This window comes from Lutra lutra, chromosome 5, assembly GCF_902655055.1.
Source record: "Lutra lutra chromosome 5, mLutLut1.2, whole genome shotgun sequence".
Classification (NCBI taxonomy): Eukaryota; Metazoa; Chordata; class Mammalia; order Carnivora; family Mustelidae; genus Lutra; species Lutra lutra.
In genome coordinates this window covers 52,179,319-52,203,770 of record NC_062282.1, presented here as the reverse complement: position 1 = coordinate 52,203,770, position 24,452 = coordinate 52,179,319, and the positions used below count along the sequence as shown (strand labels likewise).

General features: G+C 36.8%; 1 long non-coding RNA gene across 1 annotated transcript in view; it reads right to left on the bottom strand.

Annotated features, from left to right (window-relative positions):
- Positions 1-5,048: 5,048 nt before the first annotated feature.
- Positions 5,049-24,452, bottom strand: part of LOC125100908 (uncharacterized) — a 53,926-nt gene continuing 34,522 nt past the window's right edge. Inside the window, exons 2-3 of the long non-coding RNA XR_007127691.1 lie at positions 6,228-6,416; positions 5,049-5,255 (exon numbers count right to left, since the gene is read on the bottom strand). This is a non-coding gene — a long non-coding RNA (uncharacterized LOC125100908). The remainder of the gene's footprint in view (positions 5,256-6,227; positions 6,417-24,452) is intronic.

Here is a 24,452-nt window from a genome sequence, read left to right as displayed (position 1 = left end):
GCAAGCTTCCCACTGAGCAGGGAGCCTGATGTGGGGCCTGATCCCAGGACCCTGGGATCATGACCTGAGCCAAAGGCAAATGCTTAATGACTGAGCCACCTAGGTGCCCGATAAATAAATCTTTAAAAAAGAAATCAAAGTATCATATAATCCAGCAATCCCACTTTTGGGTATATATCCTGGAAAAATGAAATCAGTATATTGAAGAGATATCTGCATTTCTATGTTCATCAAATCATTATTCATAATAGCCAAGATCTGAAAACACCCTAAGTGTCCATGGTTGTATGAATGGGTAAAGAAAATATAAAATACATACACACACTGGAATATTATCCAGCCTTTTAAAAAAGGAGGAAATCCTTCTATTTGTAACAACTTGGATTAACCCAGAGGACATTATGCTTAGTGAACTAAGCCAGACACAGAAAGATAAACACTGCATGATTTCTTCTATATGTGGAATCTACAAATGTCAAAGTAATAGTAACAGAGATTAGAATAGTGGTTACCAGTGAGTGGGGGCAGAAGGAGGGTTGGAAAGATGTTGTTCAAATGGTACAAACTTTTGGTTATTATATTAATAAAACATAGAGATTCGAGTAAAGCATGGTGAGTATAGTTAATATTACTGTATTGAAATTTTCTAGAAAAGTAGATCTCAACTATTCTCACCACCAAAAAAAAAGGGGGGGGGGAGAAAGAAACTAACTTTGTGAGGTGATGAGTATGTTAATTAGCCTGATTGTGGCAGTCATTTCATAGCATAAAAGTATATCAAAACATTACTTTGCACCCTTTAAATATATAAAATTTTTATTTGTTCATGGGCACCTGGGTGGCTTAGTTGGTTAAGCATCCAACTCTTGATTTCAGCTCAGTTCTTGATCTCAGGATTGTGGGATTGAGCCCGTGTTGGGCTTGGTGCACAGGGGAGAGTCTGCTTGAGATGATCTCCCTCTCTGTCTCCCCCTCCCCCTGCTCATGCACTAGCACTCTCTCTTTCAAATAAATAAATGAAATCTCAAAAAAAATTTTTTTATTTGTTCACTATTCCTCAATAAAGCTGGAGGGGGGAGGTGCGTGGATACAGAACTATGCTAGTGTCAATACCAAGCATGGAATTAGAGAAGTGTTCTAGATTTCACATTGCCACAGCAGCTACCATAACCTTCTGAAACTCCATGGGTTTCTCTTTCTCCTAGATGTGTCCTGTTGGCAATAGCAAGCCAGACTGACACCCTACTCTCAGATTTGGCAAATGTCTCTAGAAAAAGCCCACCTAGAAGGGTCTGTTTCCTCTCGAGAATATTAATTATCTATCCATGCTACCATACTTTTAAATGTATTTTTTTCCAATATTTCTAAATTTTGATTCTGTTATATGTGGTTGCTAGGTAGAAGCAAGAGCTTCTTAGTACTTACTTTATCCTGCTTAGAAATAGAATTTTGAGGATGAATTTGAGATGGGAAATTTCTCGACAACCTTCCTCTTATTCCTTCACCAGCTCTCCATCTTGAAAATCACAGTGAGTCCTTAACTTAATACCAGATACTGTACTAGCTTCAAGTGATACAAACATGTGTAATACATATATGGTCCTTGCCATTATAGAGCTTAAAATTGAGTGGGAGAATTACATTAAAAAATTACATTACATTAAAAAAAATCAGCATACAATTTAAAAGGTAAGTGCTACAAAGGAAAAGAATGAGGTAAAAAGTGCATAAGGTTAAAAAAAAAAGGCAGTTGATTTTTTTTTTTAATAAAGATTATTTATTTATTTATTTTGACAGAGGCCACAAATAGGCAGAGAGGCAGGGCGGGGAAGCAGGTTCCCTGCTGAGCAGAGAGCCTGACCCTGGCTGGATCCCAGGACTCTGGGATCCTTACCTGACTGAAGGCAGAGGCTTTAACCCACTGAGCCACCCAGGCGCCCCTTAAAGGCAATTAATTCAGATTTCAGGGTCATGTCAATCCTCCCTAAGGCAACAATTAAATTGAGACCTCAAAAATAAGAAATTATTCCAGAAAAGAATGGAAACAAGATCATTTCAAAGGGAAGAAACATTGTATGTAATATTGTGAAGTGGGAAAGTATGACATTATGATTTGTAGTGAGATACATATATATATATATATATATATATATATATATATATATATATATATCTTATATATGCATATGCATATGCACATGAATATATATGCATTTATTTTATCTTCCTGTTTCTGGCACAGAGCTACCAAAACCCTTGGATTTCCTATGGTGGGAGTGGTCAAAGTATTTTTTTGTTGTGTTAATGAAGTGATTTATAGAAGGCACCTAAGGATGGGTGCTGGATAACCAACAAATGATTAGAGGTTGCAACTTTCAACCCTACCTCTTGACCTCCAGGGAGGGGAGACAACTGGCAATTGAGTTCAGGCATGTATGCCTAACAAGTTAATCAATCATGCCTGTGTAATGAAGCCTCGATAAAGACTCAAAAGGAGAGGCTGGGAGAAATTCCAGGTTGGTGAACCATGATGTCTGGGGAGAGTGGTGCATTCAGAGAGGCATAGATGGTCCATGTCCTTTCTCATATTTTGCCTTATGCATCTCTTCCACCTGGCTATCTTTGAGTATATACTTTCATAACAAACCAGTAATCAAGTAAGTGTAATGTTTCCCAGAATATTGTGGAACCTTTAATCTAAGGCTGGTTGGTCAGAAGGACAGGTGATAAACTGGGCCCGTGCTGGGCATCGGAAGGAGGTTGGGGAAGGTCTGTTGGGAATGAGTCCTGAGATTGTGGGGAACTGATGCTACCTCCAGGTAAATAGTGTCAGCCCTGAGTTAAATTGTAGGACACCTAGCTGTAGTCAGGAAGCACTATGTGGTATGTGGGTGGGGGACCCACCTATGTATTTGGTGACCAGAAGTGTTTTGTGTGAGCAGTAAAGGAAATGCAAGAGATGGAAGATGGACTTTTTCTCATACAGAAAGATGTTTTCATCAAGTATTTGAAAACATGCAAGCCTAAGTGAAGAGTGTGTCATAAAAGGAGACTAGTGTAGGAGGCCAGGTGACACAGTGAAGTGCCAGTTTGCTTTTTGGAGACTGAGTTGGAAGAGAAAAACTGAACACAGGGGGATGGATTAGGAGGCTATTGAAAATGACCATTTGAAAAATGACAAGGACTTGGATTAAGGTGGTAGCTGTGGAGGTAGATAACTGGTTGGATTTGAGATCTGTTTTAAAGGTAGAATTGGTAGGACTTAGTGGTAGAACAAACAGGGATCTGAGAGAAAAGGAAGTATCAGAAGTTTGGGGTTAAAAAATACAAAGCTTATATTTTGTTTATACAGATTTCACACAAAATACTTTAACATGTATTATATTATTTTGATTCTTACAATAACACAATGGGATCAACATTCTTATCCCCTTTACAGATAAAAAGACTCAAAGGAATCAAGTGGATAGTCCATTGTAGACCCAATAATTAACCCACAGCTGAGACCAAAACCAAATTCTGCAATACTGGTCCAGGGCATTTTTTCTCTTGATAGCTTTATTCCTCAATATGAATTTGAGAATTACAAGAGAGGACTTTGGTGGAAATTATCAGAAAGCTGGTGTCTCTGCCATGTCCTCAGTCACTACAAAAATCCCAGCCAAACCCATCACCAAGAAATTAAACCAATAATCTGGGACCAATAATAATAGCATTAGATGAAGTTTACTCACACCTTCACGAACTCAAACCTTTAACATGTATTATCTCATTTAATTGTCATAATAATCCTTTGGAATGGGTACTAATATTAACCCATTTTAGAGTTGAAGAAAATGAAGCACAAGAAAGACTAAATAATTTGCCCGAGATGACAGAACTAGTAATGGCCAGGCCAAGATATGCCAGAGTCTACACTATGCTGCCCATTGTCCATTCCAGAAGAAAATTTTAATAGCAAGAAAAAAAAACACAGCATAAAAATCTAATTGCATAGAAAACAACCATATGATTGCATGAAAACTGAATTCAGACCCAAAAGATCAGCCAGCTTTGTCTCTGACTCTCTAGCTTTCAGGCCATTCCTGGCCCCTCAAACCCTGCGTCTCCCCTGGTCTCACTCTCTACCTGTAAAATGAATGCCTTTTATTGCCTTATTTCTAGGGCTCTTTCTGATTCCTATTCTTTTGGTTAGGTTTTTTGTGTTTTTTTGGTTTTGGGTTTTTTTTTAATTTGCATGTAGATAATCATATTGTTGGGAGTTGATATAGTTTGTATTACCACCAGCCAAACCCTTCACTGGCCATACCCACCCAACTTTCTCTTCAGGCTTAGAAACCTTGCACTACCCCCAAGTTTCTTAGACCTTTCTCAGCTGGCTTCCAGGGTGCTCAGTTGTTAATAGCTTGGCAATTAACTCATCCTGCGAGCACATTCCTTGTGTTAAAGTGCTAAATTACAGAGTGTGTTTATCATATGTCAGGCTGACAGCCTCCTGCTGTCAGCTTTGATTTGCTAAGTACCTGCAAAAGATTTGGTGACTGGAACACCTGGTCTGCAGAGCAACTACTCTGAAAAGCTGCAGGCAGCATCTCAAGAGGATCCTGTGTGCCCTCATCATGCCCCTCACCACCCCCTCTGCTTTTCAGAAACAAGAAAGGATAAGCCCATGAATGAACCAAGATAGACTCTAGTCTGGACTGATATTAAGCCTCTGCTCTAGCTGACGCTATGATAATAATGGACAATTATGGTATTCTTATTACTATGTACCAGGATCTATGCCAAATACATCACCTGCATAAACTTATTTAATCTTTTCAACATCCCAGGAGCTTAACTAACACCCCTCCCCACCCCACACCCTGGCTGGTCATTCAGCAGGTGAGCAGTTGAGCAGAATTGGATTTACCCCCTCAAATCTCTGCTCAACCTGAGAATTTACCATCAGATTTCATAGTCCCTTCCCAGGGCCCTGTTCTCCACACCCCAGGCATCACTCTGCTTTATGAGAAGTAGTAATGAGTTAGCAAGCAAAACACTTTCTGCTGTGTTTTTTCTTTGCAGTTTCCTTCCACTGCTCAATTAAAACACAGTAGTTCTTACCCAAGCTGTGAAGAAGTCAGTGACTCCTTGATTAGGCAAAATAAGAAAAAGGATTTTGCTGAGTGGCTAATCAAAGCAGACTTTTCAGACTACCGTCTTCTCCATCCATGCAGAATAATTCCAATTTGATTCAGTCCCACTCTTTCTTTCTGAAATTTGCAAGCCAATGGTCAGCTGGCTTAGTTGGACATAGTATTTTATTAAAAAAACAAACACTAAAATCTAAGTGCCACTGCTAATGTTTATAATTTGTTGCACTCAGACATACATGAATGAGAATACTATTTTTTGTATATACAAACTGTCATCTTGAACAATTTACTTAAGCTTTTTCAGCATCAGTATCCTCATTGGTAAAATGGAAATAATACTAGTACTTATCTCAAAAGCTCATATGAAGATGAAAATGCAAAATTTATAGGGGAGAGGAAGCACGAGATTATGAAAATGTATGTGCATTTAAATCTGGTTTCTGAGACTTCAAGACCTTGGAAGAAGTCACCCTGTGTCTGTTCTTTGCCTTTATTTTTTTTTAATTTTATTTATTTATTTGACATAGAGCTAGAAAGCACAAGTAGGCAGAGCAGCAGGTGGAGGAAGAGGAAGAAGCAGGCTCTCTGTTGAGCAGGGAGCTCGAAGCGGGACTCGATCCCAGGACCTTGGGATCATGACCTGAGCCAAAGGGAGCTGCTTAACCGACTGAGCCACCCAGGCATCCTGTTCTTTGCCTTTAAATGGGAATAATAACACTGCTGTAAGGGTTGTGTTAAGAACTAAATGACTAGGGCGCCTGCGTAGCTCACTAGGTTAAGTAGCCGACTTTTGATTTCAGTTCAGGTCATGATCTCAGGATCGTGGAATCCAGCTCCATGCTCAACATGGAATCGGCTTGTCCCTCTCCCTCTGTTCCTCTCTCTCTCAAATAAATAAATGAATAAAATCTTTAATTAAAAAACCTAAATGACATTATACATATGTATGTATGTGTGTGTATATATATCTCACCTCATGCAACATTTGGCACAGAATACTTGCTCAGTCAGTATAGTTTCCTAACTTGACAAGCATTCATATTTTAACTTCTTAATTTTTTTCACACACATATACACTAGATGACTTACCAAGTCAGTAGAGAAGGGAATATTCATTAATTAGGTTGTTGAAGATGAAAGTCACTCAGTGGATCTGATATCTTTGCAGACCAATTAGTTTCTCTCAACTCTTGAAGTTAGGTGCTGTAACTCCAGCCACACAAAACATATGGGTCAGAAGTAGGACTGAGCAAAATGGTGCAGTGGAAAGGTATGAACCTGCAGTCACAGAAACAGCTCATGAGTGCTGAGGAGAGGATAACAGCACAACATGTTGATCCTATATGTACAGAGTATTGTGATTTTTCTCTTGATTCTACTTAGCTGGAATAAGGGTCACTTCAAAGCCAAGTCTATTCTGAGGAGATGGGATGTTTGCTGGGGGCAAGTAGTGCCCTGCTGTGTCTACCCTTCTTAAACTGGGGCTCTTCTACCAGGACCTCAAGTTCCTATAGTTGACAAAATATTTCCCACTATTTTCAGTTATTTTATTCTCCTTTAAGTATAAAGTTATTTGACATAATTCTTCAATTGGTAATAGGTAATTGTCATTCATTATTATGAATAATGGCTAATAATAATATTTTGAGGTACTTACCTCAAAAGCTCATATGAAGATGAAAATGCAAAATTTACAGGTGAGAGGAAGCATGAGATTATGAAAATGTATGTGCATTTAAATCTGGTTTAATAATAATAATAATTTATAATTTATTATTAATTTAATTAATAATAATAATTCATATTATTCAAAATATCAAAAATGTTTCCATGCTAGATTTATATAAAAATATAGTTGTAATGGCCCTTGGGAAAAGAGGAGTCAATTTTGCATAACACATGCAGTCTTCGGTTGCACTAAGAAGTGTATCCTGAATAAATACACAAATGACTCTTTCCTCCAGGAGGTATCTGCACATACGAGGGAACTAGAAACAGGGAGATTTCTTAAAACTTTTTTTTTTAAAGATTTTATTTATTTATTTGTCATAGAGAGAGAAGCAAGAGTGAACACAGGCAGACAGAGTGGCAGGCAGAGGCAGAGGGAGAAGCAGGCTCGCTGCCAAGCAAGGAGACCGATGTGGGACTCGATCCCAGGACGCTGGGATCATGACCTGAGCCGAAGGCAGCTGCTTAACCAATTGAGCCACCCAGGCATCCCAAGAGATTTCTTATTCTTAAAAGTTAACTTCTGGACTGAGAGGAAGGTGGTAACCTCAGACCCCTGGTACAAGAGAGCCTAGTAGGTCGGAGGCCAATACCCAAGTGACAGATGCAAAAATATGCATGCAATTTGAACCCCTAAAAACATTGCAGAACAAAGGGATCTGGTGAAAAAGAGACAACGTGATGAGCTGATGAAAGTACTGGGTTTAAAGTCAGAGACTTTTATTAAGCTCCTAGTTATGTGACCTGGAATAAATTATCATCCTTTCTCAACATGACCTTATTTTTCTGTAAAAGGGGATAGTACTGTCCACCTCAGCAGGATTTTGTGAGGATTAAGTGAATAAGACACATAAAATCCCTAGACTGATTTTTGGTACAGAGCGTGAACAAATGCATGGGAACTTCTTTGATTCTTAAAACCTTGTGGGGGAAACACCATTCTTTCAAAGCGTTGGAGATTTTCAAATTTTTCCTCTGCCCTCCATGTTTGAAAAGAAACACCCAGTCTAATATTTATTGATACTAAGACCCTTTGTTGAGCACTTACTAATGCAGGCATGAAGGAAAGTGATTGACATGCATTCAACATTAAAAGGTGCTTTTCATGATCACTTCCTTTTTACAGATTAAGAGACTGAGGCTCTAACTTTAAGTAACTCCATCAGTGACCTAGTTAGGAAGTGGCAGAATCAGGATAGAATCCAGGTCTACCAGGAGAGCCGATACACTCAATGGTGGCACTTTCCAGCAACACTAAATTCTTGGCTGCATAGCCTCATTTATCCTGCTCCCACACCCCCTCTTGACCTCTTTTTAGTATCTTTTCTACAGTAAAGCCTAACTCATTAGGGATTTATCAACATTCTGATGTTGAGGCTAACAGTACACAGACTCAGCAAATATCTTCTTCATATCCGGTGTAAATGAATGGTGCAAGAATGTGTTTGAACTACTTAAGAAACCAAACTGCCTCAGGCATTCCCAAGGGCGTTATAAAATACTCAGTCACACACATAGGCTGAATATCCTTGTTCTTATTTATCCATTATATCAGGTCACCTCAACTGGACAAACACAGGGGAATCCTAACTCCATTCCTATCTGTCTGTGACACTGAGCTAGAAGTACCTTTAGAGTTTACTTTGTCTTATTTTCTACCAAACAGAACTGGGCCCTAGAGGTTAATAGTAGCAATAGAGTAGTAGTAGAAGCCTTGATGGCAGTGGCAGTGGTGGCAGCAACAAACACGGAATTTTTATCTTCATTTTATAGGTGAAGAAACAGAGGTTGGATAACTTGTTCAAGGTCAATTACCTAAGAGGTTATGACATTACCATATTTGCACAGTATATACAACTGAAATCTTAAGTACCAACTCCATCTTAAAAGCATTGTCATAAAAAAAAAAAGCATTGTCACATTAAATGCCCTCATACTATCCTATGTGAGTTTGGTGGATGCATATTTTCTGAAATGTGCAAAAATAAATATAAATAAAGCAGATATAAATTATAAAGCATAAAAAGAGAACAATGTGAACTGCGAATAAGGCCATTTGATCTTCTGTGAAGAATGAGAATAAGTATCAGCAAACTTCGCCCTGTGGACCAAATTCAGTCCACCATTTATTTTTGTAAATAAAGTTATTGAAATACAGTCAAGCCCATTTATTCATGTGTTGTCTGTGGCTACCTCTGTGACAATAACACAGATGAATAGTTGCAACAGTGACTGTATGTCCTGCAAAAGCAAAGAACATTTACTATCTGTCTCTTGACAGAGTTTGCCAACCCCAGCCTGGAGCATCACCAGTTCTACTGATGTCCTTCATTCCTCTCCGGGCACACGTCAACCTCCCACCGCTCCTCGGAGGTAACTGCTATTCTGAATTGGGGTGTAGCATTATCTTGTTTATTTAAAGAGAGAAGTTTTAGCACATAAGTATTTATAGTATTTTACACAGATGTGTTTGCCTTTTTAAAGGAAGTTCTCTACGGAAGGACACAGAGAAATGCACAAGCCTTAAGTCTGCATGGAGGATATTTCCAAAGTGAAAGTAGTTTTGCAGGGTTGTGGTAGTAGCAGAGGTATTGTCCCCATGTGATCACTACCCAGATCACACTACAGTACACTGTCAGGACCTCAGAATACATGCTCCCCAGGTCACTGTCCTTTCATGAAAGAATGTATGATTCTGATATCTGTTACCATCTATTAGTTTTGCCTTTTTTATCTTTATGAAAAAGGAAACATTGTATAAACTTCTATATTTGGCTTCTTTACTCAGTTTTATGTTGGTGAGATTCATCCACATGGTTCCATATCACCATAATTTGTCAATTTCATTACTCTATGGTATACTATTATGTGACTATAACATAGTATTTTTAATATTTTAATTGAGTTGTAGTTTTTATTTCCATTATAATTTTTCTCAAGATTAAAACCTTTAGAGGGCTTTTGTTTTAAATTTTCTTTTAGTGTTAGTTATTTCTTTAAATTTATCTTTAAAAAGGTATGGGCACCTGGGGGTTCAGTTGGTCAAGTGTCTGACTCTTGATTTCAGCTCAGTGTCATGAGATCGAGTCCCACATCAAGAATCATGCTCAGCATAGAGTCTGCTTGAGATTCTCTCCTTCTCCCACTGTCCATCCCCCTACTCATGCTTTCTCTCGCTCTAAAAATAAATAATCTTTAAGTAAATAAATAAATAATCTTTAAGTAAATAAATAAATAAAAAGGTATTTCTAAGTGCATTGTGATTATAAAATGTGTTCTAATAATACACATGTTCTAAAATTTATTAATAATTGTTTTATGAGCTAGTTTTAGGTATGCTTTATAAATGTGCCATATGTGCCTAAAAAAAAAAATTCTCTAGTTGTTAGAGGCAGTGTTCTTTACATTTACTTTATCAGGCTTGTTACAGGTGTATTCAAATTTCTGTATCTTACTAATTTTTCACCAGTTTGTCTTAAAATTGAGAAAGATATATTGAAAATGTCCATCATAATGGTGGATCTATCAGTGTGCCATGTAGTTCTTATGCTAAAGATATAATGCTATATATATGCTATATATATTATATGCTTATATATATAATGTTTTATATATGCTATATATATTACATGTAATATATATAATGTCTCATATATATATATATGTAATTTTATAATTATTATGACTTCCTGGTAAGTTGAACCCCTCATATCAGCATTTCATACTAATTTACTTTATACCTAATCATTTTCTTTATTGATCATAAAGTATAATCCATCTTATCACTTAGGTTTCTCTTGGTTTGTACTTGGCAGTTATGCCTGTTTCCATCATTTTTCTTTCAAGCTTCCCACAGTCTAGTGTCTTTTAAATATAAGAGAATTGGATTTTTAAAAATTTTATATTATAATCTATTTCCTTATCGACAGGCATAATCCATTTTAATTCATTATGATTATTAATATATTTGAACTGACTTCTACCATTTTATTTGGTGCTTTCTATTTTTTTCTCTCCTTTTAATCTATCTCCTTTTTTTTTTTACTGACTGAGAGAGATATTTGTTTTCCAATTCCACTTCCCTCCTTTAATTTGTTGGTAATTAAATACTCTGTTTTTATTCTCTTATCCATAACATTTTACCATAAATACACCTAGAATTTAATCAACAGAACAACAACAATAACAAAATACCAACAAAACAACAGCAAAAAACTTTCTCAACTATCCAAATGCACTCTTTTTAAAAAGCTGTTGGTAATTTTTTAAAAAGCTGATGGATTATAAATGCTTAATCTGTTTGATTTATAATATTTTATAACCTACTTCCAAAGGAAATCCTTACTATGTCTATTTTCAGACCTCAGTAGTAATAGGACATGGGAATTTGTATTCCTTTTCTTTTTCTTATTAGAATTTTCAAGAGTTATCGGAACTTAACAGCATATGAAATAAAACTTTTATAAAGTAAAAGGTAATAGCCTTGTAGCCAGATTGTGACATGTCACAGAATATGAATAAGGCTCAGATAAGACCACGTTAGGATCATATTTGGAATACAATAGAGATAAGGCCACTCTGCAACTACAATTGACTACTACTACAACTTCTGACTGACATGCGTGATGCTGATGCTTCTTTACCAGTGACAACAATAGCCCCCATAATCCTCCCACCTCCTCAATAAAACATACAGTTTCCAATCAATAACTTGTCCCTTCTTCCTTCATCTCTCCTGAGACTCATCCAGCACGAGCCTGAGCAAGTCTTCCTAGCCTCCTTCCCCAAACACGCCCCCATGGTTTATCTGGAAGGTGCTCTATGCAAGTGAAATAAATCAAACTTTTTTGCTGGGTTTTCCTAGTGGGTTTTGGCCAGTGGACTTCAATAACTTTGATCTCCAATTTTAAAAATAACAAGTAAACTGCTTAAATAATGATAAGATCATGTTGGTATTCCTTTTATTGCAACTTAACAAGCTTTCTAGAATAACCTATGCAGAAAAAGCAAGTTATTTTAACAAAATTGGCTTTTGATGGTAGGGTCAGAAACAATCACAGCTGAAGTACACATTGTTTAGATTTTGAAAATAGTACTTTATGTCTCACTAATCTAAAACACAATGTGACGGTATAGAAAAAGCATCAGAAGAGTGCATTGTAGATTCCATCATAATTACCCCTCATGTATCACTTATTCATCCTGAATCTTATTGTTTCCAGCTGTAAGATGGGCATATTAATAACCTACCTGCTGATCTCCCAGTGTACTGAGAGGAGAACATAGACATATGACCGAAAGTTTATTTATAGTATCATTGTATATCTGTAAATATAACATATATGTGATAGCAGTTGTTCTCAAACATTGTTGTATACTAAAAATCACCTGCGGTTTCTGTGGGTTTTTCTTGAATAACAATGTCCCTATTTAAACAGAATTCTGAGGATTAGACCTAAAATCAGTGTTTTTGAAAACCCCTCAGATGTTTCCAATATGAAGCCAAGTTTGCGAACCAGTGAGTTAGAGCAGTGCTTTTCAAACTTTAATGTTTTTAAGAATCCCTTTTGTTCTTGATAAGATGAAAACTCTGCCTGTAATGGGACTCCACATAGCATAGTTTCAACAAGTTCCCAGATGACACTGATGTTGTCCATCTATGGCTTGTGGAATAAAGACCCTAGAAAATATCTTTAAAAGACTGGAGGAAAATAAAAACTGTAAATACTCTTATAACTCAAATTGATAGCAAAAGCTAATACATCATCTTGGGACCAGAGGCAGTCACTACAAAAGAAACTTCAAGGAAAATACTTGTGTATGAAATAATATTTTGTGGTTCTAATCCCTCCCTACCTATCTCTCTCATCTTCCAGTTGGAGGAGAGAAACCAGCTAGAAAGACTAACACACAATGGGTAAGAAAACAGGAAAGAACAGAAAAGTGAACATTTAATGAATTTGGTTTATAAGACATTAAAGAAATTAAGCATTCGTTAAAATTTTCACTTTGGCAAAGTGAAACTAATTGTCAATATGTACATTTAAATTGTACTATTTGTACTGTACTTTTATAAATAATGTAGTGTTGGGAAAAAATGCACCAATATATGTGATTGCACTGTGAAATCTCCTGACTGCACTACAAATAGATCTTTCATTAGGGAATCATAAAAAAGAAACTGAATAGATTCTAAACATTAATGAAGCTTCAAGATCCAGTGAGGTTAAGTAAATATATATTTAAGAGGTTCCACAACTCTATAACCAATACTGCCCAGAGACCAGTGAATTGGTTTAAATCACAAGCCAAAGAAAGAAAAAAAAAAAAAAAGATGATGCCTGATTATTATATCTCAAAACAGCGATTCTGCAACTTTCAACATTGAGGTTGAGAACCTATTATGTATTGTTATTAAAAGACAAGACTTGTTTCCTACCTTTAAGTAACTCCTTAAATCTAGTAAGGATGTTGCAATATCACTGCCGGAAATTAGATGATTTAAATTTCCCCTGTGAGCTGAGTTCAGTCTTGGGTTTGCTACTTATTTTTCTTTCTACTTCCCAGAGCTTGGTGGACAGTAAGAGGCCCTTTTATTTATTTATTTATTTATTTATTTTAAGATTTTATTTACTTATTTGAGAGAGAGAGAGAAAGGGTGAGCAGGGAGAAGGTCAGAGGGAGAAGCAGACTCCCCACGGAGCTGGCAGCATGATGTGGGACTCCATCCCGGGACTCTGGGACCATGACCTGAGCGGGAAGTAGTCGCTTAACCAACTGAGCCCCAGGTACCCAGTAAGAAGCCCTTTTAATCTTGCTAATGAAATACACTTTGAGGATAGAGGAAGCAAAAAGATTAGAGTAGAAAAAATTGTATTATCTTCATGTGCCAAGGCAGAGCAAGATCCACCATTCATGAGATACTGGCAGATAAGTTGATGTGAGGCTTCATAACTTCCAAGAAATCATTGTCTGGACTGCAGATACACAGTGGAAACAGAATTATTGTTCCAAGAAGTTAGGGACATGGGACGGAATGGATGGCATTGGAGCTGGAGTTTTATTGTTCCCTGAATGATCCATGCTTTGATTTGAACATTAAGTTCTCAAACGTGCTGTTAGGAATTCCTGCCTAAAGATATCACCCTGGGGTGCCTGGGTGGCTCAGTGGGTTAAGCCTCTGCCTTCGGCTCAGGTCATGATCCCAGGGTCCTGGGATTGAGGCCTGCATTGGGCTCTCTGCTCTTCAGGGAGCCTGCTTCCTCATTTCTCTCTCTCTGCCTGCTTCTCTGCCTACTTGTAATCTCTGTCTGTCAAATAAATGGATAAAATCTTAAAAAAAAAAAAAAAAAAGATATCACCCTGAATCTAGAGACTCTCTAAGGAGAGAGAATGAGCAACTGGGGAGTCTGGGAAAAGAAACCAGGCATCAACAGCCACGTCTTGATGAGCTCTTACTAGTTATGTCTTTTAACAGGCCCCAGGTATAAATGTTCCTGTCACCATTTTCAGAAAAGCTAGAAAATCCTCCTCACCTTCTCTGGGGAAACTAATATACCTAAAAAGTCAAGAGGCAACTGACATTTTCCTCTGAGACAAAAATGTCCATTCTAGACATATTCTATCCAGTCGGGGAAGCTGCTCTGAATATGGCCAAGTTGTGTAGTTTTCATAATTAAACTTCCATGTTCCAGTACTATTACTCTGTTCCACAGTTAGAGATGAAACACCACGTACAAATGCTCATAGGGTTCTTCTGCACAAGAGAATTTCAGTTCAAGTTTCTTGGATAAGAGACTTAATCATATGCCAACTAAAGAATAAAGATCACAGATGTGGTTTTGTCCAGCATTTTGATAAAGATTGTGAAACCCTCAGATATCAATGGCCTCTTTTTCATTTGTCTTTGGTTTTCATCAACTTGACTATGCTGTGTCTTGATACGAATCTCTTTGTGTTTATTCTACTTGGGATTCACTTAGCATATTAGATATGTAGAATACTGCTTTTCATCAATATAGGGAAAATTGCCCATGATTTCTTCAAATTCTCCATGTTCTAGTTTTCTTTGCATTCTTATTACATGCAGGTTAGTACTCATGATATTATCTCACAGTTCAGAGGTTTTGTTCATTGCTTCTTTATAGTATTTTTTTCTATCTCCTTTAGATAATTTCTGCTGCTCTTGCTTCAAATTCAACTGATTTCTTCTGCCAGTTCAAATGTTCCATTGGATGTTCTAGTGAATTTTTCTTTCTTGCTCTACTTTTTAAATCAAGACTTTCTGTTTGGTCTTTTTTATAATTTTTCTTACTGAAATTTTTATTTTTATTATTGATCAACATACTTTCATTTAATTCTTTAAAAATGCTTCCCTTTAGTTCTTTGAATATATTTGTAATAACTGCTGTGAGGTCTTTGCTAAATTCAGTTTAGGAGCATGTTTGCCATTGACTATATTGACTGCTTTTTTCTTGAGTATGGCTCATACATTCTTGTTTCTTTGCATATCTCATAATTTTTTGTTAAACTGGAAATTTTATTTAAACTAGTTGTTTCCTTCTTTATTTTTTTTAATTAATTTATTTATTTGACAGAGAGAGCTCACAAGGAGGCCGAGAGGCAGGCAGAGGTGGGGGGTAGGAAACAGGCTCCCCACCGAGCAGAGAGCCTGATGTGGGGCTCAATCCCAGGACCCTGAGATCATGACCTGAGCTGAAGGCAGAGGCTTTAACTCACTGAGCCACCCAGGCACCCCTTTCCTTCTTTATTTTTAACCAGAAACCAACCTTTGGCTTGGAATTTTTTTGTTCCAGTGGAAAAATTATCCACCAATTTTTCAGCACAATGTACTTTCACATGGAATGTTAGCAGAGATTCAAATAGAACATACTTTTAACAGCTTTTGACTTTTTGGCTCAAAATAATCATCTCTCCCAGAATTATTCTCTTTATCCCTCATATGATTTGACAATGAGCAGATTTCTCATTAAAAAACAAAAAAATTAATTTTTTTCCTTGAGTTTTTGTGGTTTTTTTTGTTTTTGTTTTTGTTTTTACTTTCTAATGTAGATGACATACAATATTGCATGAGTTTCAGACATACAACATCGTGATTCAACAACTCTATATATTATGCTAGGCTCACCACCAGTGTAGCTACCATCTGTCACAATACAATGCTGTTACAATACTACTGACTATATTCCCTATGCTGTACTTTTCATTTCTGTGACTTATTCACTCCATAACTAGAAGCCTGTACTTCCCACTCCCCTTCACCCATTTCATCCCCTCTGGCAACTACTAGTTGTCTGTATTTATGGGTCTTTTGTTTTTCTTTGTCCATTTGTTTTGATTTTTAGATTCTACATATAAGTGAAATGATATAGTAGTTGTCTTTCTTTGACTTATTTAACTTAGCATAATATTGAATAGGTCCATCTATGTCTTTGCAAATAGCAAAATATCATTCTTTCTTATGGCTGAGCAATATTCCTATACACACACACACACACACACACCCCCATATACACACATGTAAACATACACTTATTATAAACATATATAAATATACACATGTATATAAATATGCACACACACACACACATATATATATATATATATATATATATATATATACACACACACACACACACACACCACACCCCACATCTTATCCATTCATCTACTGATGGATACTTAGACTGTTTACATATCTTGGCTATTGTAAGTAATGCTCAATAAACATAGGAGTGCATAGATCTTTTCTAATTAGCATTTTTGGGTTTTTTTGGATAAATATCTGGTAGTAGAGCTACTGGATTATATTAGAGTTATTATTGTATTAGATTAGATTAGAGTAGTAGAGTTACTGGTATTTCTATTTTTAATATTTTGAGGAATCTTCCTATTGTCTTCCATAGTAGTGTACCAATTTAGATTCCCACTAATAGTACATGAAGGTTTCCTTTTCTCCACATCCTCACCAGTACTTTTTATTTCTTATCTTTTCTATGCCAACCATTCTCACAGGTGTGGGGTAATAGCTCATTATGGTTTTGATTTGCAATTCCCTGATAACTAGTGGTACTGAGCATTTTTCCATGTGTTTGTTGGCCAACTGTGTGTCTTCTTTGGAAAAATGTCTATTTTTCTCATTTTACTTGGCTTTTTTTCTCCTTTTGGTGTTGAGTTGTATAAACTTGTTATATATTTTGGATATCAACCACTTGACATATCATTTGCAAATATTTTCTCCCATTTACCTTATCACATTTGCCTTTTTGTTTTGTTGATTTTATTTGCCATGCAAAAGCTTTTTATTTTGGTAGCGTCCCAATAGTTGTTTTCTTTTCTTTTCTTTTTTTGCTTTTGTTTCCCTTCCCCCAGAAGGAATATCCATAGATATGTTGTTTATGTCCAAGATATTACTCCCTATATTTTCTTTTAGGAATTTTATGTTTTCAGGTGTCCCATTTAGGTCCTTAATCTGGCTTAAGATTATTTTTGTGTGTAGTATAAGAAAGCAGTTCAGTTTCATTCTTTTGCATAGAGCTGCCTAGCTTTCCCAATACCATTTATTGAAAAGACAGTCTTTTCCTTGTTGTATATTCTTGTTTCCTTTGTTGTAGATTGGTCATTTAAATATGGGACTATTTGGGCCTGTCTATCCTGTTCCATTGATCGGTGTGTCTTTTTTTCTGCCAGGATCTTGCTGTTTTGAATACTTTATTTTTGTAGTATAGCTTGAAATCTATATTTCAAGATATTGAAATATTGTCATATTTCACAATATCTGTGTGGTATTGTGATACCTCCAGTTTTTCCTCAAGATTGCTTCAGCTATTTGACATCTTTTATGGTTCCATGCAAATTTTAAGATATTTCTAGTTCTGTTTAGAAAAAAGAAAAATTGTATTTTGATAGAAATTACATTGAGTGTGTAAATTCCTTTGGGTAGTGTGGACATTTTAACAATATTGATCCAATTTGTAAACATGCTATATCTTTGTATTCATTCTATTATCTTCTATTTCCTTTATTAATGTCTTATAGTTTTCAGAGTATGGATTTTTCACCTCCTTAGTTAATTTTTTTGGTTATTTTATTCTCTTTGGTACAATTCTAAATGGGATTGTTTTCTTAATTTCTCTTTCCACTACTTTGTTATTAGTGTATAGAAACAGATTTCTGAATATTAATTTGGTATCTTGTAACTTCATGGAAATCACTTATTCTAATAGTTTTTTGTGGGGTTTTTTGTACAATCTTTAGGGATTTCTATATATAGCATCATGTTTTCTGCAAATAATGGCAGTTTTACTTCTTCTTTATCAATTTGGATGACTTTTATTTCTTTTTCTTGTCTGATTGCATAGCCAAGAATTCTAGTCCTGAATGAAAGTGTTGAGATTGGGCATCCTATCTTGTTCCTGATCTTAGAGAAGAAACTTGCAGTTTTCACCATTGAGTAATATGTTAGCTGTGGGTTTTTCATATATAGCTTTTATTTTGTTGAGCTATATTCCCACTAAATCCATTTTGTTGATAGTTTTTATCATGAAAAGATGCTGTACTTTGTCAAATACATTTTCTGTATATTTTGAAATGATCATATGATGTCTTATCCTTCCTCTTGTCAATGTGATGTATTACACTGATTTGTGAATATTGAATCACCCTTACATCCCTGAACTACACCCCACTTAGTCATGGTGAATGATCCTTTTAGTTTATTGTTGATTTTGGTTTGCTAATATTTTGTTGAAGATTGCATCTATATTCAGGAGGAATATTGTCCTGTATTTTGTTTGTAGTGTTTTGTCTGGTTTTTGTATCAGGATAATGCTGGCCTCAGACAATAAATTTGGAAGTCTTTCTTTCTCTTTTTTAAGAATAGTTTAGGAAAACTAGGCAATAACTCTTTTTTTAAGTTTTTATTTTAATTCCAGTTAGTTAACATACAATGTTATATTAGTTTCAGGTGTATAATATAGTAATTCAGCAGTTCCATACATCATCCTATGCTCATGGAGAAAGAAGATGTGGCATCAACTCTTTTAAATGTTTGGTAAAGTCCATTCATGAAATCATCTGGTTATGTATTTATGTTTTTTGAAAGTTTTGATTACCAGTTCAAATTTTGTTACTAGTAATTGGTCTGTGCAAATTTTCTACTTCTTTCTCATTCTGTTTTGGAAGATTTGTTTCTAGGAATTTATCCACTTCTTCTAGGTTTTCCATGTTCTCACAGTAAATATGAAACAAAAATCTCCTCAAGATTCCCACAGGGGGAGGGAGGAAGGAATCAAATACACCATAGTGCTCCATTTACCTTCAGAAGAAATGAGTCAACCAGAGCCTAGAACGTGCTCAAGTATTATCAGAGCCTACCTGACCTAGGCAAAAGGAAAGGGAAATAACTAACTATAGCCAGCTCTACCTTCCATATAGGATAAAGGAAATATTAAATTCCTATCTACTCTAGTGATCCATGTGTGAGGAGGGAAATACCAACTCCAGCTCACTGTAGTTATCCTGTCCCACCGAAGAGGGGAAAAATGTGAAAAAACATATGTGAAGTTCAGTTCAGAGGCACAGCCTTACTAAAAGGCTAAGACCTATTCATAGGACTGTAGAACACGTGCCTCACACACATATACCTCTCCACATCATTAAAGTCCTACTCATAGTACTTTATTTTACCTGGTACATCATATCTGACTATCAAGAAAATGTTACAAGTCATACCAAAAGGCAAAACCACAGTTTGAAAAGACAGAGCAAATATCAGAACTAGTTATGGCAGGAATATTGGATTCTCAGACTAGGAATTTAAATGAGTGCAATATAGTAGGGCTTTCATTAAGTAGAAAGCATGTAAGAACAGATAGGAAAAGTAAACAGAGAGATAAAAATCCCAAGAAAGAAAAGAATTGCTTCAGAACAAAAACACCAACAAAAATGAAGACTGCCTTCCTTCAATGGGCTTACTGGTAGACTGGACATATCCAAGGCAAGAATCTTTTAGCTTGAGGATTTTTTTTGATTGTTACCTCCAAAACTGAAAAGCAAAGAGAATCAAGACTAGAAAACAAAATAGAAATGTGTGACAACTCCAGTGTGACAACTGCAAAATGCATAACATTTGCATAATAAGAATACCAGAAGAAGAAGAGAAGAGAGAACAGAAGAGCTATTTGAAACAATCACAACAGAAATTTTGCCCAAATTAATGTCAGACACCAAACCACAGGAGGCTGAGAGAACACTGAACAATATAAATACCAAACAACAACAAAAACAAAAGGAAATACAAAGGCTATACCTAACCATATCATTTTCAAACTACAGAAGATCCAAAATTTTCCAGGAGGAAAACCCACGAAAGGGTGCCTCCTACCATGACTTAGGCTCCTGGTTTTAGCTCACAGAATTGGCCACATTGAGCCTCCAGAAATTTGTCAACTGCAGTTCAGGTTTTCCTACCCTACTACTGGTTTCCAAGGCAGTTTCCACTCCTGAGTCTCTGCTCTGGTAATCTGTGTCTCCCTGTATTCACCTGTCTCTCCAATCTTGGGGACAGCAATTTGCCCTGTGACCTCCCTTCTCATACTAATAATACTCATAACTGAATACAGATACTATTCAATTTCCATTATCTCTTGAACCAGAAGGATATATAAACTAGGGAATTATGCTATGACCGGTTCCAGCAATATGTACAGGAAAACAGGAAGTCATTCCACAGAAAGGGAGAAGAATGACATAAGCACTTAGCAAGGAAAAGGGATGGAAGCCCTGGTAGGCCCATAGAGCAATTTATGGTTAACAGCCCCCGGTTTTAGTTAGCTCCAGTTACCACTTGCTCTGCAGACTCACTCAAAACTTAGGGCTTTAAACAACAATGATTTTAGTACACTTCATGATTTTGTGGGTTAGGAATTAAGGCAGGGCTTGGGTGAGTGGGTCTCCTGCTTTATATGCCATTGACTGAAGTTACTTCAGCCAGCAGACAGACCAGTCTAGAGTGCCTATGATGGTCTCCACTCATATATGTGGTACCTTGGTGAAGCTGGCAGGAAGCCTGGGCTCAATTGAACCTGTCAGCCTGACCCTCTCCAGGTGACCTCTGCAGCACAGCACTCCTAGTCAGACTCATTTCAGAGTGACTCAGAATTCCCCTCCAGAAAGTATCCCAAGAGAGGAAGTGAAAGCTGAAAATCCATTAAGGTGCCAGGCTAAAAACTACCACTACTTTCTCTTCTGCCCCAAATCTATTCATTAATTCCAAAGCAATTCATTAAGTGCAGTTTAATTTCAAGAGGTGAAAAATTAGACTTGACCTCTTGATGAAAAGAGTAGAAAGGAATTGGCAGCCATCCTTAATCCTGCATGGTAGCTGGCAATGTTTGGGTTTCTGAATGTTGTGTGCCTCCATAGGAAGGAGCCCTTTTGGGCAGGCTACATTGAGCTACTTTTAGCTATTTATAAGTTATCATATCAGTGGATAACTTATAAAAACAATGCTTTGTATTTGGTTGACCCTTGAGATTTCTTTGAATGTACCACACCGAATGAAAAAGTAGGGGTTCAGTAGAAAACAGGTTTATGAGTTTAGGCTTTGCTGCAAGAAAGATCTAGGTTCAAATGCTGACTTTATGACTTCCTAGTTTTGTGACCTCAGACAAGTGACTTTCCTTCTCTAAGCTTCAGCTTCCTTATGTGTGAAGGGGAAAGATTAACAGTGCCTACCTCATTCAGTGATGTAAGGAGTTAAGTGAGATCATAAACATAAAACTCCGAGCCCAGTGTCAGGCATGTAGTAAGCACCTAATCATTATTGCTGTTATTCTTTTTATTAATTGTTGTTGTTAGAGTTTCGAGTCAAAAAATATATAAAAGAAGGTTATACACTCAAGGAATATACAACCTAGCTGGAAGACAGGGTATTTCTATTAAGAGAAAAATAACATTATAGCTAGCTAGCATTAAATTAAAATGAGAGAATGGTAAAGAGCAAGTTCATACAAGTTATTAGAGGAAAAGAAAATATTCTAATTTGGGCGCTCAGAAAATATTCCAAAGCAAAGGTCAGTTTTGAGACCATCTTTAAGTAATGCAGTAGAGTAAGGGAGAGAATTTTAGGCAGTTTGATTAGCAGAAACAAAGATAATCAGGTAAAAATGTGCGTCACGTTCTTAGAAACACTTAGGGGACATTGTAGCTACTAATTCTGTAGGAGGTAAGATGAAAAAAAATGTAGGTAGCTGACAGAGCAAAAGCCTTGAATGCCAAGTTAAGGAATTTGTAATTTATAATTAAGACTTGGAAATTCCTTGGCAGTTTTAAAATAGTGCTTAGTAATAGCATATTAATCTAACAGAATACAGATACAAACTTGAGTGAATCGAGAGAAATTCAAAAAAAGGGAGATAATTAACCTCATAGTATAGATAAGAATGAGTAATTGTGGAGGCCATATGATGATAGAAAATGGGTGAATGGTAGGCATGTCAGAGATGTCATATGGACACACTGACAGGACTGACAGGAATTGTGACTGAGTAGATATGAGGAAAATGGAGGCATTGATTATGTCAACCATGTACTGATTCTGAATAAGATAATAATTACCCTATCGACATAAATGGCAAAGTCTGAGAAGGTAGTTAATTTGGAACAAGAGGGAAGCTAGAGAAAAAAGAGCAAGACTTGTGTGGAAAGACAAAGAATGAGAAGCTAGAAGAGATTAATAAAGTATAAGACATCATCATTGCTTCTTCTAAAGAGAAACCTATACTAGAGTCCATGTTCATTCAAACCAGAAACACAGACATTTACACACTTGAGTTACAATGACAAAAGTTACAACTTTTGAAATAATGGATCATGAAGGAGATAATTTGTAATTCCTATCCCAGAGATCTGCTGTTTTGATTTTCAGAAGGACTTAACCAGAAGCTAAGCATTATACTCTCAAATAGAGGTATGAAATAAAGTGTTCTTCCTCAACCCATTTCCCTACATTTATTCACATACAAGTGTTGAGATAGTTGATGTAAAAGGAGTTGGACACATAAATTCTTTCATTGCAGTTATGTGTTCTAGGTCCCCTCAGCATATGTATTCTCTCTCTCTTTCTCCCTCTGGGTGAGTGAGTGTGTGTGTGTGTGTGTGTGTGTGTGTGTGTGTGTGTGACAGACCTATTCTCAGAGGGAACCACTGAATCCTTCATCGGCAAGTACTCCCAGACATAGTGGGGCCCAATGTTTGTTCTTCTGTCAAAGAGTAGTTCTTCTATGCACAACACTCTCCGCCTCTGTGGCTCTAAATGTATTTCTTGGCTGGAGGCAAGCAGAAAGCTACCTCACCCAACATCACATACAGTCCAGCCAGATGAGCAAGACAGTCACTCCATAACCCACAGAGGATTGTAAGGAAATACTTGGGAATCCCAGGCCCCAAATGGAATGTGAAGGTCATGGTCTTAAATAACCACTGGTCTCAGAAGTAACCATGAATACTTACTCCAAAGTAGAGAGCATTCCTAACTTACCTTCCTACCGACATTTATCTTCTCCACTGCCTTAGTCCATTCAGGCTACTATATCAAAATACCACAGTTTGGAAGGCTGGGGAAATCCAAGATCCAAGCACCAACATAGTCACCAACATAGGGGCCCTCTTCCTATTTCTTAGCCAGCACCCTCTCTGAGTCTTCACATATTGAAAGGGGCAAGAGATTTATCTGGGTCTCTTCTATAAAACACAAATCTCAATCATGAGAACTCCCCTTGTATGACTTAAACAACTCCCAGAGGCCTCACCTAATAGTATCATCTTGGGGGTTAGGATTTCAGCATATTAATTTGGGAGGACATAGACTTTTAGACCATAGCATGGATTATAACCTAATTAATCTTCTCAGAGAAAAGCTGTGGCTGTACCCTTCTCCCATGTAAGTAATTTTATAAATAAATTATCTGTTTTCTAGGTGATTCTGCAGCATTTATTGCCCTTCTGAGTGGCCTCATTATATCCATGTGGAGGATTCCTCTTATATTGTATACTGTCTTGGCAAAAGGACATTTTCTAGTATCACCCTCCAACTATGGTAGCACAATAGCTATCTAGTTCAGTTAGGACCTGTCAGGAGACCCACGAGTGTCCAATCAGAAGACCTCTGCCTGGATCTTGAATCCTAACCTAGTGCCAATAGCAAAGATGGCAATGACTATAACCAGTCCTTCCTGACCACGTTCTTCTGGTGACCAGACAGCCTTGGTTTCCTGAACCCTTTTCTTTTTCTTCCCTGTTCCTGTTTCCAGTGGGACCAAAGAGGTGTCCTCACTTGGAGCCCACCCACCCTATTTTTCATGTCCAGGGTCCAAAATTCCCTGCTCACAGGCTACAGCCTGCATTCAGTTCTTCCTCATATTTACACTCATGAGGGTAGACCATACTGCCACTGGTGCACACATTCCTGGTTATGGGATGATTTTTGTAAGGTGGTAGGATGCTAATATAATGATGTGAGGTATCCATATGTGTACTGGCAATGCCCTTCTATGGCCTACAAAT